Genomic DNA, 13,685 nt, shown 5'->3' with positions numbered 1-13,685 from the left:
AAGATCTAAAGAAAGCATTTTTCTTATCAAAAGGAGTTTAGTTCTCACAAGCAGAGACTGTGGAGTAAAGTTTTAGTATTTAAAATTGAATTAATCTACCCTTAAAGCATTCCTTATCATTTCCTTTTGGACAAAGATTTTCCCCTTTAATATTACGTGCATATTTTCATTTACATAACTCCACTTTTGCTCAAGGCAGGAAAAGAAGAAATTTCCTGAAGCACAAACAAAAAAATAAGTTCAAGCATGATCTCCTTAAGGGAAAGGCAAAGAACAGTGAACTGGGGATTATTTACTCTCATAAATCTGAAAAAAGCCATATAACTTCAATACCATAAAAATCCAGGTATCTTATAATATGTCCTATGAATAAAAAATATGAAGGCATCATATTTTGATCCAGAAGTGGACAGTGCTTTACATGAACATGAGACCAGGTTTCTGTTTCAGGAAATGTGAGACTAGTTTTACACTAAGTCGATGTAAAACGATGCTATGGCGCTGGATAAGCAGAATGACAGCATACCTTAGTTTCCTTACGAAGAGTAGAGTTTGCATTTTATTTCTTTCGAAAAGAAGAAGCATTACTAGTTTATATGTCTTTTCTGGCCTATGCTGTATGAATTAACCAATTTCTGTGAAAACAGGCTGACCTATTTTCCAGCAATGCAAAGCATAGTGAAAAGAACCCATCCCAAGCGTTAGCGTTGGACACCGACTAACCCATGCTAACGTTTTTAAACAAAAACAACCATTGACAGTTTTTTTTGTGCTTTTTTTGTTGTTTGTTACAACTGAAGCAGCGGCTTTCCTAATGAAGAAATCAAACTGGAATCCGACACTTCAGAGTCAGAGTAGCTGCAGAGAACAAAACTATAATGAAAACAATATCCTTAGACCAGAGTTTCACATATGTTAGCGGTTACTATCGCCGTCTCTCTCAGTATTGCCTATCTACATAATCATGATCTGCAAAGCAAGTTCAAAGGGCTTTTCAATGTAGGAACCTGCACTGCTTTAGTTACAGCACAGCACATCCTCGTGTGGACACCCAGCACTTTAAAGCTGAAGAGAAGACCTCAGCTTGCTTCTGTTCTACAGAAAAGCAAAAATTGGCTAGTGCACACAGAAAGATGGACCAAGACTCTTCTGTTGGCTTAGCTGCTTAATTATTTTGTCAAATCAGTATTAAATAGTCCAACTAATTCAAGAATTTTCTGGGCCCCAGATTGCTTGCCCTGCTGTCACTTTCTTTTGCAGGTGTTGTCATTGCTTGGCTGCCACAGGCAGGAGGATCATGGGCTGAGCAGGCTGTAGGTCTGATATGATACAACTATTCTTATATTCATGCGGTGATACAACTCTGTATTCAGACCAAGGATGAATACTTGGCTCTAATCCCCTAAATTATACTTTGCCATTAACTTCAGGTGGTCCAGGATTTCACCTCAGACCTTTAAAATCAAACAGTGCTGACTGGCAATAAGTTTCAATTAAAAAAAATATATATTCTAGACAAGAATGTTAAATAAAGGAGCAGATCAGCCCTATCCTTTAACAACTACCACTGTCAAATCAATTCTGACCCGAACTATCCCACATTAAAAAAAGTCCCTCAGATGTTTCACTGGAAAGTTAAGTGAAGCAGACATAATAACTACCATACTGTTTCTTCTAGAAGTCCCCTAAAATCCATTGTGCTGTTACTGAAAAGCGGATGGCTTGTGCTCCCTCAGCTGGTTAATTCATGAACATTTCCCAGAGCTACACTATTACTGACGGCTGAATTTTCTGCAGCTCACTACTATCTTTGCATGTGCAAAGATATTTGTCGCTACAAAAAAAGCTTACCATGGTGATAACAGTACGGTGTGGAGAAGCAAAAAGACTGACTCTTAGGGCCCTGCATATTATCTTGAGTTATCTGACAGTAGTATCAAAAGATAACAAATGAAAGCAAACACTGACTCTTCCTTCTCATCTCCACACAATTCATTAGGCTTTACCCTGACAAAACCCTATACTTTAAATAAACAACATGAAGCTGTAATTCTGTGCTCTCTTATAGCACTTCATATAAAATTGTAGTTAATTCAGGAAAATAATGTTTTCTACTATGGAATTCCCTAAAGCATTTTTTTACTGTTATTTTAAATGGATTTTTATTATTTAAGCATTGCTCTCTCAGTGAAAAGCACACAGGACTGACCACATGCTCTCACATATGCAGCCTGTGGAATCCATTCACTGTAATAACCCAGTGTCGGCTTAAATAGACAAGTAGCAAGCTTCTTATCCACCCAGCTGTGGTTCATTTGAGGTTTTTCTTGGCATACCAGGAAATTCTGTTTTGTCTCTGTACCAGTTTTTTTCACCAAGGAAAATTATTTGCCATTATCTTTTATTCAATTATTTCCTATGCTTATTACTCTCTCTTCTTTGCCTTCCTTTTTAGGTGAATCGAATTGAAATGTGGTAGGCCTACTTTCTCTCATTAAGTTACTGTAAAAATAAAATGCAGCTTCAGTATGTTTAGTGAAAATATGTAATGAAGTGTCAGCAAAGGAAATTTAATAATTCTTTTTAATTTACACCTTTTGGGTGGATTAAAATGTTACATGCTTTCAGTGTAAGCGGAGGTTTCCTTTAGATGCCAAGAAGAAAAAGAAGGAAAAATAGGGCTTCTAGGAACTAAACTTCTCCAGTGAACAATTCTTCCATTATTTGTGTTTCTTTATAAATAGCCAGGTATATTAGAGCTGTCTTTCACGAAGAGCTGTGTTGGATTGCTTGGTCCTTTTTTTAGTAGGGACCTGACATTTGCCTGTGCTAGACAAGTAAGTTGAAATAAAGTCAGAAGACTCTAGTTATTCCATCTACCCACGCAAAACTGGCACTGAAAATTGCTTCTACAAGAGCAGCTTGGTCATATAACACCAGCCTGGAAACAGTAAGCATCTTTAAATTTTTTTCAATATTGGAGATACAGGTAATGTTCCACAGAAATAGCACAATGACGTTTTGCTTGTAAGCGATTTGGTACAGGACTTAGAAATCAAATTAAGAAAACTTCGCAGATGCAGTTGAATTCAGAGGAACATAGCCATCTGCCAGAAACCCCTATGGAGACTGACTCCTGATTCTACTTAATTCCAAATTCATCTTTAAATTAATGAATAAAGAATTGAAATGTCTTCAGAAAGGACTCAGATTCTTCTCAGAGTTCCCTGAAATGCCTTGAATCAAGGATAAGGCCAATCTGGTGCAGGAGGATAATACAATGTTAAAGTGAATTGAGTACAACTTGATAAAGGAGACAAAGTAGCAGCCCCAGCAAATGAAGAATGTGGTTTTCCCTGGGTCTGTTGAGGCAGCGTTGATACCAGACCACGGTCAGACGTGTCTCAGCTTTTGCCTGAAGCTCCTTAAAGAGCTTCAGCAGGAAACATTAGCTTCTAGCCAGCCCTGCAATGTGAACCAAGGTGGTGATCAGGGTGCAAAACGTGGTGGTTCATGGGGGTGAAGGCCACAGAAAAGCTAGGCTTCAGCTTTTTACCTAGATATCTGTCAGCATTTCTAAGGTCAAACAGTTAGAACACCTGTATGCCTCTAGGCCACCCTTGCATATAGTCACATCATATAGTTTCTCTAACCAGAGAAAGAAAGACCAGCAAAAGTCTCAAAGAATACACCTTCCTTATGGAGTGAATGATGGAAAATAAAAACCATTCAACTGGTAGAAAAAACTGTTTAGAGGAAATTAGTTCAAAAGGTAATGTCTAGCAGCACCTTCTAGCAAGCTTCCAGATGAACTCCAGGACTTGGTTACAGGGCAATTTATTAATTTCCAAAAATGGTTGGGAGCCTAGATTTAGAAAACCAAGTTTCAGGATCCAAGCTTGTCTAACAGCAGAAGCTGTTGCCTGTTCTACCAAAATAGGAACCCAATGAAAATCTGATAATATTGTAAAAGCTCCAGTGACAGTTTCATGGACTTTTTCTAATAATGCATCCCATGAAGGGGCTAAAATGAAAACTATCTATTCCAGGCAGGTCTCTAATCTTAAAGTATAAATCCAGTGAGTAACAACACAGTAAAGCAAAGCTTTAACTAAAATTTATCTATAATAAGTTTGGGGAAGTTGGTTAATAATTTATCTCATATACTTTATAAGTAATTGTAGCATCCACTGATAGGCTCCTTCTTTGAAGTAATTTTCTGAAGGAACTGGGGAGTAATGTGTATAAATAAGAAAGATGTATGTGACTACTCTTCCTGTGAGGTATATAGAGAATTTACGTCCCCTCTGTTGTCAGGTGATCTTTTGCTAATCCAGTAACAAAACTGAAATATGCCAATAGAAACCTTAAGAAGTGGACTCTGATGCAGAGAATTACACTGCATTTCAAATGTTTCATATTCACCTAAGAGAAGGAACACAGGATTTACAACAGAAAATTATTCCTACCCCTCTTTACCATAGGAAGATCCTAAATCTTCCCTTTCATCATTCTGCTCACTGGTCTCTGTCACTGAATGTAAGGCAATGAAGATTTATTTCTCAAGCTCCCAAGTAATTATAAAATGACATAGTTTCCAGGGACTGGGGGCAGTGTTATCCAAAGTAATTTCTCCAGTAACATAGAAATAGTTTTTCTGGTAGCACAGAAATCACTGGAAAAACTGGATGAATGTACTGGACTATAAATAAAAATACAAATCAGGCTTATATAATAAGTGTTCACCCAATTCAAGCAACACATTTTAAAGTACATTTACTTGAAATACACAGCAGGGTTCCATATAGACTTTGCAGGACATGATTGTTTGGATTTGTAGTCTTATCATTAGAAAACTCATTTTACTAGGTTTGTGGCACTTTAAAATATACAACGGTCTATTTACTTGGTGTTGAATATATAACTCCAGCCTGAGCAGTCATCTCATCCAGAAATCACATAGTTTCTGGGAAGTGCAGCCAATACTAAAGGACATCACAGGTCACAACATTTCTAAGTTGACCTTTGGAAACAGCAATTTTTTTTGCAGCAAGATGATATTTAGAAATTCCTGGCTCATTTGAAGGAAATTTGCATGGTGTCTATGCAAGCATTAAAGTTGAAGTTCTGTTTTTTTAATTCTGTAGCTAGCCAATAGATATCACTCAGTCTCAGTGGAAATGGGATATGACAGTTTTCATCTGGTGAAGCTATAAACAGTATTGTTGAAGGAAACAGATCTCTCTTTTCAAGAAGACAAAAGGAGGGAAGTGTAGCTGGCTTTGGCTTAAGCCCTGGCCATAAAGAGGGCTGTTTTCTCTCTGAAGTGCTATATGTACCTCCCTGGTTACAAGGAGGCAGTAAACATGTTTAAGGTTGGAGAGAACAGTCCTGGGGTTATGAGTGAGAAAAGTTTGTTAGTCCTGGTGGCAACCATCAGCAACGACTGAGTATTTCAGTGAAGGAATGGAGGGCATAAAACTAAAAATGGCCCACCAGCCCTTAATTTCCTGTAGCTAAACATGCCTTTCTGGAAATTTTAAACTTGCCTTTGCTTTCCTCTCAGTTCTAGGGAAAGGGACTGTATTAGGGAGGGGGGAAGATGCCTGAAAAAAATGTGAAACCTATAAAGAGACAGCTGAAATCAGTTTTCTGCACTAGCCTTTGATTAGCTGTTCTCCAGCTCTAAACCCCTGAAGCTAAAAGAACTAAAAAACCCAGCCATAAACAATGAACGCTTTGAATTAGCTTCTCTTCATATGTCATGCAAGAGGAGAGGAGTGACGTGCCCGCAGTGAATAGCCACACAGAAGGTCAGCCGGAATCTGCAACAAAATCCAAGGGTGGAAACCAATAGCTAAAAGCATCCTCAAGACTCTTAAGAAGATGCATTAAAATCAAGATGTCTGTTAATTAAGCAAGTAAAACATTTATTAATGGAGGAGAACAGCCACAACATAAACCTACCTGAACATATGGTGGTGCTGGGGGCTCCAAACTCTGTCCCTGTGCAGCCAATGCTTCTGACCCATTTCCTTCAGTGTTCAGCCTCCCCTAGGATCACATCTCACTGCTCAGGGATGCAAGGAAACAAAAGATCTAGAGAAAAGTAAATATATCTAATACAGGAAATTCAATCCATCCACTAGAAGATTTTGTTCCTCAAAACACCAGTAAAGCCTCAAAACAGCAGGTGACTCTCTGCTTCAACTAGGAATGAAAAAAAACCAAAAAAGATCTTACTAGTTGATAGCAGGCTATCCATTCTGAAGAAACCATTAACACTCTGAAATCGTAGTCTTGTTCTGAAAGCCATTCAAACAGGCCTGTAAAGATCCAGGCTTCAAGTCTACAAGTGGACTTTTCACACAGTGAGTTTATTTAAACAAAAAGATCAAGGCAGATGCTTGCAAGCGAGCCAGCAGACAATTTTTTTGTAAGAAAAAAGGAAGCATTTTCACCAAGATGGTAGGAGAAGAGCTTAAAGACATAAACCGGACAAATCTTAGGAATTTTTTTTTTGCTAGAGATAACCTGTTCCAAGTCTTGTTTGTGGGAACTAGGTATTATGAAGATGAATTATGAGGCAAGTGGGGTTTTTTTTTTACCATTTTGAATCATTATTTAACTATCCACCATTATTTTCCCTTAAGTTTTTTTCCATTTCTGATTTTCTTTCAGTTAATAATTTATATTACAGGTATTACAGACAATTTGGTGCCCCAGAGAGATTTCTTAACACCAGCGATTATCACTAAAAGCAGTAACTTCTTCATAGCCCCTTTTAATGTAAATTTCTTTAAAATGTAAAGGAGAAAAATATGAACTGAAAAGATTTTAGAAGTTGCCCAGGAGATGTTAGCAGCACCAGCTTCTGGGAGCCCAGAGGGCAAGTGTTTAAAAAAGAGAAATAATATAACCAAGGAAGCAGCATTTACCTGTGTAAAACCCTTCCTACATCATCTTCATTTACTACACATCCTGTTGCATTAGCATAACTAAAGCTAATCCCAACCTAACAATAAGAGAAAATCTAGGATGCATGAAAAAGAAAAGCCTGCTCGTAGCTCTTCATCACTAACCCTGCTTGTAGGGTTTTGCTCACTTTTCCTTTCACCATCTAGGAAAATAACATCATGTTGCTTCTTGAAATTAAAATAAATAAATTATACTTAGGGCTACTAAATTTTATAGAGTCAAGATACACTTAACATTTTTTTACCATTTGGCATTCTACACAAGCCCAAGAAGAAGGGAATCTGTATTTCATTTTATCAACCCTTTTTTTAAAAAGCAGAAAGAAAAATCCAGACTCTGTTGGGTCACCTGTGAATTTCTGTCTACTCTTCGGCCATTATGCTCATCATGCTCCAGGAACAAAAAGTATTCCAGAGGCTGCAGACTTGCATAGCTCAGGATGCTTTTTTTTTTTAATGATTTCTCTAGTAAGAAAGAAAATGTATGTTAAAGTGAAGTTGCTCATCTAGCCGAAGTTGTGTGCAAAAAATTGATTAGATGGTAATAAATAGATGTGTACTTTCATAGATGCAAAAGCATATATGCAGCTGCCATTTTCCCTGTGCATGCACATGGTTCAGAAAGCTCTCTGTCTCCAAAGGTTTCTTTGTGTCTTAAGAGCCTATTCCTAAAGGATGGTTGGCAAGTATAGACCATTTACTTTCAGGTATGAAGGAGGAAATACATATTCAATGTTTGCACTCACAAGATTATCAATGGAAAGCATGGAAAACCTGGATGTACAAGGAAACTTGTTTATTCACTGTAAAGAGATATTTTTTTTTGTCAGCTCTGGCTCTTTCTTAATAAAGGCATTTTTCTAGGAAAATGCTACTACAGAACAATATGGCGGATGTCTCCTGCCATCCCCCAAAGCTAGAAGTTTCCCTATTTTCCCTTACATATGCCACTAATTTCAGTGGTACATGTTAGAAATAGCTATAATACCAGTGTTATAAAATGAATATGGCCATGGGAAATGTGCACAAGAGACACAGCAGCTACTGGATTTTCCCAGTATATTCTGTATTATATGTGCTGGACCCTTTCCATTATATGACCTGTTTTCAGCTGCCCAATTTCAGCCACGTTAGGTTGAAATTTTGCATGCCAGGGTTCTGACCCAAGACAATTTAGGGGAGAGCATTTTCAGCTCTACTTGTTCAATCATTTCCAAGAGTCATCTTAAAGCATCCTGGTGATTTTCCCTTTAAACAGGTCCTGTGTTTCTGGACTTTGAAGCAAGTACTTTGGCAGGATGGTTACTCTGTCCACGATGTGCCAGAGGAGATGAAGCCAATGTGGAAAGGAGTGAGGATGGGGGAAGATGGGATAGTGGATAAGGAAGGGAAAAAGAGAATACACAGGTGGTTGGGAAGAGGACAGTGGAAGCACTCCTCCCTGCTAAGGCTGGTTATGGAAGTGTCTTGGGATGGAGAACACTAAAACTGGAGGAGAAACTGCAGGAGGGAGAGCTTGGGAAGGAGGTAGCAAGTGGGAAGGGGAAAAGACCAGACAAGGAACAATGCTCCGGGGGAAGGCAGAGGTAGCAGAACGAAGTGCGTGAGAGCAGCTGAGGAGCCCAGAGAATGCTGATACAAGACTGGGAGCACTAGGGGTGAAATTTCAGATGGCAGGCCTGAAAGGATTGGATGGGTAAGAAAAATTATATGGGAAGCTGGAAAAATGGGGAGGAAGATACAAAGCTGGGGAAGAGACAGGCCTGGCACAGAAACAGATGGGAGGAGAAAGCTAGAACAGAAAGTCAGACTTGGAGCTGGAAAGGAGTGTCAGAAGAACCTATGCCTCACTGGAAAAAAAAACCAGCTGCCTTTTAAAAGAATGTTTTTGTCAAGTGAAGGGCTCAAAAGCTAGAAAGTTTCAGATTACAGCTGCCTGTGTAACCCTAGCTCAGTCTTCTCTGGGGTATTTTTATCACAACTCTCACTCAGATTAGCAACTGTTTGCTTTCATGGCATCTCATCATTACAAGGAAATAGAAAAAGAGGCTGAACAAGCCCTAATCTATTTTGCTACAAGAACAACCAGACAAAATAAGATGTCTGAATTTCTTTCAGCTTTAGCTAGTCTCTAGTACAATGGTACCTGTTCCAAAATGCACCCAATACCAGCTGTATCAGAAGATAAATGTTAATTTTCAAAAGACCTCAAGAAGGGATATGAAACATTATGATTACCCATGTGCAGCAAAGAAAACACAACGAGGAGATAATGTTGGTGAAAACATTTTTTAAAAGTGTAAAAGTAACAGAGAAACAGGCATTAGAGAATTAATTGCAAAGAAAATGCTACAGTATACTCTAGGTAAGTGTAAATCACCAATAACTTAATCCTTTCCTGAAAATTATATACTAGGAAACAACCTGTATCAAACAACAAGCAAGCAAGCAGCACACTGGAAGGCATGCAGAAGCATACTGCAGGGACATCTATCTGAGGGCAAAATGTAACTGTTGGAAGGAGGCAAAAAAAATAGGTATTGCAGAGCTAGGAAAGTTTAACAGCCTACAGAAAAGTATGGAGAAAATATTTAAAAGCACTATGAATATTTAAGATTTACATCAATAGCCTATTCAAGGTCACTATACAATCAGAAGAAAAAGTCCAGTCAGGAAATTCCAATATAAAACAGCAAGGCCAGAAGTTACAGGGAGTATGGGGCAGTACTAACAGTGAAGATTCGGGTGAAGGAAGTGTAGGCTAACTTTTCTTCAATTGTTCCTAGTCAAATTCACTATACTTCCACTCAGTGCAGCAACATGGATGCTACCAACAGTGCTGTTCTCTCCTTTATAAATGCAACAAAACTCTACAACTAGGATTCTGCCCAGCTAATAATACTCTTTAATACTGGAAGGCAGCCTGTTTCAATATAAAGAAAACACAGGAATTTCTGAAATATTCTGCCTTTTTTCCCAGAAACTTTTAAAACCTTCTAAATCCTATTGTCAATGGTGACTGCAGTATTAAGAAGTTCCCTTTCCCATGGCCTTTCAAATCCTCTTCTGATAGCAAGACTTTGGAGGATGAATGTGTTTTAAAATCCACTTTTTCTTTTTCAAGCAGCCTGAAGAGCCAGAAAAGATGCAGTGAAATGTCATCCTCTCTTTTAATAAAGTGCATTCGTCAGCTTTTTTAATTTAATGGTAAAATACTTCATTTAAGGGTCGCTATTGATAAAGTTACAGCCAGAGAACGATGTTCAGTGTCCATTGAATTCTTTTGATGCCCCCTGCAGGCCATGCTGGGTAGGAAGCCTAAATCCTCGTAGGAAAAAACTCTGTAGGTAGTGTCAAAATACCTATTTTATTAAGAAATAGAGCTGCTACCATTTTAGCTTGCCTCACGAACTTACTGATACGCAGTCCTTCCTGTTCCAACATGCACAAGCAAAATGAAAAACAGTTCTAGATTCCTTCTCGCTGACCTAATTAGGCAGAATAACAAAGGCTGATGGAGCAATGCAGCATGGAGATGTGCAACACCAAATACGGAGGTAAAATTGGAGGTGCCTGCGGTACGTGAGACTCGGATAAGTCTGCTCCATCCCTGTGGGGACATGCAGCTTTGCTGTTTTCTAACCTAAAGATGCCAGTCTGTTGTCAAACGCTTTTGCCTTTCGGTGATGGTGACTCATACAGATGAGCAAACTTCTGAAATTAGTCAATGGCAGGACTAACGCAGAGTCAGTCACCTTCAGGAAGGTGAGGGCTTCTCGTTGTGGTGGCTTCTCCCTACTAAATGCCCTCCAAGCCTTCACAGTACCTGCCTGAGAGTCAGTCACTGCTGGGCTCTCTTCTCCAGCTTGGTGCAGGGTATCAGGATCCTTGGGGACAAATGTGATAAAACTGCACTAGCTGGTTATTTTTCATTATTTTCCTTTTTAGCCTTGGAGACTGCACACATTAGACATTTCTCATAAGGGATCTATTTTGCCAGCAGTTTGGAAAAGGCTGGTTTTCTGAGATGAAATATTCTACTTCAGTACTCAGGAGGAGGGAAAAAACTGTAATCACACATCATTAAATGAATCACCCCACTACCCTAGCAGGATGTAACAGGATACAGTCTGCTGCAAAAACCTGCTTTAGAAAGCTAAAATGACTCTTTCTTTAAAAAACAGGATCAATCACCTATCATTTTTTGGAGAAAAGATACATAAGACCTGGAAGGCATGAGGTGAATATGGTGGGATAATTCACAGCTAAAGAATATTAAGGAGATGGATTAAAGAAGAAACAGAAAACAGAAATTGTTAAAGTGTGTTTGTGAGATGTGTTGCAAGGAAGAGAATAGCACTGAGAATAGATAATTAGCAGTGGGAAATTAGTACAAAGGAATGTAAGGTTCTCATAACAATTTTGTTCCTGCTGTCATATGTCTTTTAGAAAAGAAAAAAAAGCCCTCTGAGAGAGGTCGTCCAAGTCTGATGGACACACACAAGCTGATCTGGGATCATTCTGGACCTCTTAAATCAACCGGCAGCAGCTTGGAGCCAACATGCAGCCAGAGAGAATATGATGGGTAGGAAAGAAAGGACACAAGGTGCAAGCGAGCCTCTCCAGAGGAATTGCTGCTATTATCTGGTCTCTATTACACAGATGTTAACTCTGAGCTATTCTGTGTGCTTGTTTGATAGCTAGTGTCTAAGGTATAGTGCTTTTCTTCTGAAATGTCATCTTCCTATTGTAAACAGTGAAAGAACTGCCATGCTGAGGTTTGGGGGTGAGTTGTTTTGTTTTGTAGGGTTTATCTCTGCCACACTCTCACATGATAATTCTGCCTTGGCGCAGAGTACTCAGAAGAGATTGCTGTTTCAAGTTTTGCTCAGTTTGGGGAAACCGGAATAACTTTTCAAATTTATTCCTTGGAGGGGACCAAGCAAACTTAATTTCCTTCCCAAAGAGCAAGAGGAAATTAAAACAAGTGTTTAAAAGGAGTGGAGTATATTCTCAAAACTTTTGTGAGAAAGTCACTTTTAGTTAATGCACACACACTATTGTGACAAAGCTTTCAAGGCATCATCTATTTTACTCATACACTGAAAATTCAGTGTATTTACAATTCAAAGCACTTCTTTGTACACCACGTTTGTCACCTCAAGACTTGTTCTGATTTATTCTGCTACTTGAGGTGATAGCCCTGATTCAGACCTCTTCACACCACAAAGAAGTGGCTGGGTGAGGAAAAGCCCTGGTTTCAGCAGACAGCAAAGGGCAGTTGTTCAGTTGCACAGAGTGCCAATGGGCAAGCACAGGCCATTCAGTTTAGTGAATCTGCTATTACAAGGTATAAACTGATAAGCAGAGATTTCTTACCCATGGTGAATGGAAGGAGAAGAATAAGAAGGGGATAGACCAACATCGCTCATCCTATTCTCTGACCAAATATTATCATTTGGGCATCCACATTTAAAGTAGCTGATCCTTTCTTTAAAGACTTTAAAGAAATGGAGAACAGGGAAAATCCACACCATCATCATCTTAATTTAGGGTAAATGCCATGACAACTTTGGCTCCTGCTCCAGGATACCTAGTGCAGTGCAAGAGTTGCACAGTGAGTCCTTGGGATCCAGCTGAAATCTCCCTCAGGAAAGCATGATCCAGGAAAAGTCCTGTCCCTCAAGCACATCACTGGACCACTGCGGTTATTCTCCTTACCCGGCCCAGCTCCGACTGAGCACACGTAAGTTGAGGTCCAGAAGGGGAATAGAAGTGATTCTCCCTTAAAATAGAACATGTAAAATGGGGGTGAGGGGTGAGGGGGGTGGTGGTGAAGGGGGAAGGTAATTTAGCTTACTAATGATCTTATTTCTTTTGGCATGGGGCATTTCACTTGAAGTAGTTTTATAGGATCCTGGGTTTTGCTAGATATTTAATAGTAATTTGGAAAATGTAAGCACTTTTTAACTTGTTATGAGAGAGGATGAAAATGAAAACCTCTTTGGTTAATGCAAATTGTAACTCTCATGATTTTGTTTTCCAAATTTTCAGAAAGTTTTCAGAGCAGAGGTCTCATGTTTCCAAGAATTCCTTTAAAAATGAATTGCTTAACAGTGCGTTCAGTAATATTTCAAGCACCAGCACAGTTAATGATCTGCTGTTGCCATATGAGCAGTACATCAGGCGATATCATTGCAGTCTCATTTAATCTCTTGCTTTGATTCTTAATTCTTGCAGCTTCAGAAATTGGCAGTGACGGGGGCCTCCAGATCCCTAGTGAAGGCTAGGCAAGGAGTCTATAAAGTTGTTTTCACTGTGTTGCCTTTTTCAAAACAAGGGGTAAGCAAGAGCAGCTGCCTTGGATCTCCTCTTGATGGCTTGCAATCCTTGATCTCTTTGAACACAGGCTGCTGCCGACTTCTAAGGTCCCACACCAGCTCAGCAAAGCCAGCAGAGCTGTTGCTTTAGACACTGTCATTCCGTCATTTAATCATCCAAGGTAGGAAAATGTATCACAGATCTGACACAAGAAAGGAATTTGCTGCTGTGCTTACTTTGCTCTGCTTAATGGTCTATCATGTCATTCCATTTTATCCCCATCTTAACATGGTATGAAGAATCCTCTAGGCACCCTTTATCTCATATCTCCTGCAGAACAAAGTGCTTTCACTTCTTTAAGTTGTTCTCACTTTCACAGTAATACAG

The 13,685-nt window shown here is 39.1% G+C and overlaps 1 long non-coding RNA gene across 1 annotated transcript; it reads right to left on the bottom strand.

The window, feature by feature from the left end:
• Positions 1 to 4,760: 4,760 nt before the first annotated feature.
• Positions 4,761 to 6,466, bottom strand: LOC138688185 (uncharacterized). Its single transcript, XR_011327243.1, has 3 exons — positions 6,244 to 6,466; positions 5,968 to 6,099; positions 4,761 to 5,825 (listed from the first exon to the last, which is right to left on the bottom strand). It is a non-coding gene; the product is annotated as an uncharacterized lncRNA (long non-coding RNA).
• Positions 6,467 to 13,685: the final 7,219 nt, after the last annotated feature.

The sequence above is a fragment of the Haliaeetus albicilla genome, chromosome 2, assembly GCF_947461875.1.
Source record: "Haliaeetus albicilla chromosome 2, bHalAlb1.1, whole genome shotgun sequence".
NCBI classification, from domain to species: Eukaryota; Metazoa; Chordata; class Aves; order Accipitriformes; family Accipitridae; genus Haliaeetus; species Haliaeetus albicilla.
The sequence above is the reverse complement of the archived record's forward strand: the minus strand, read 5'-3'. Positions and strand labels throughout refer to the sequence as shown.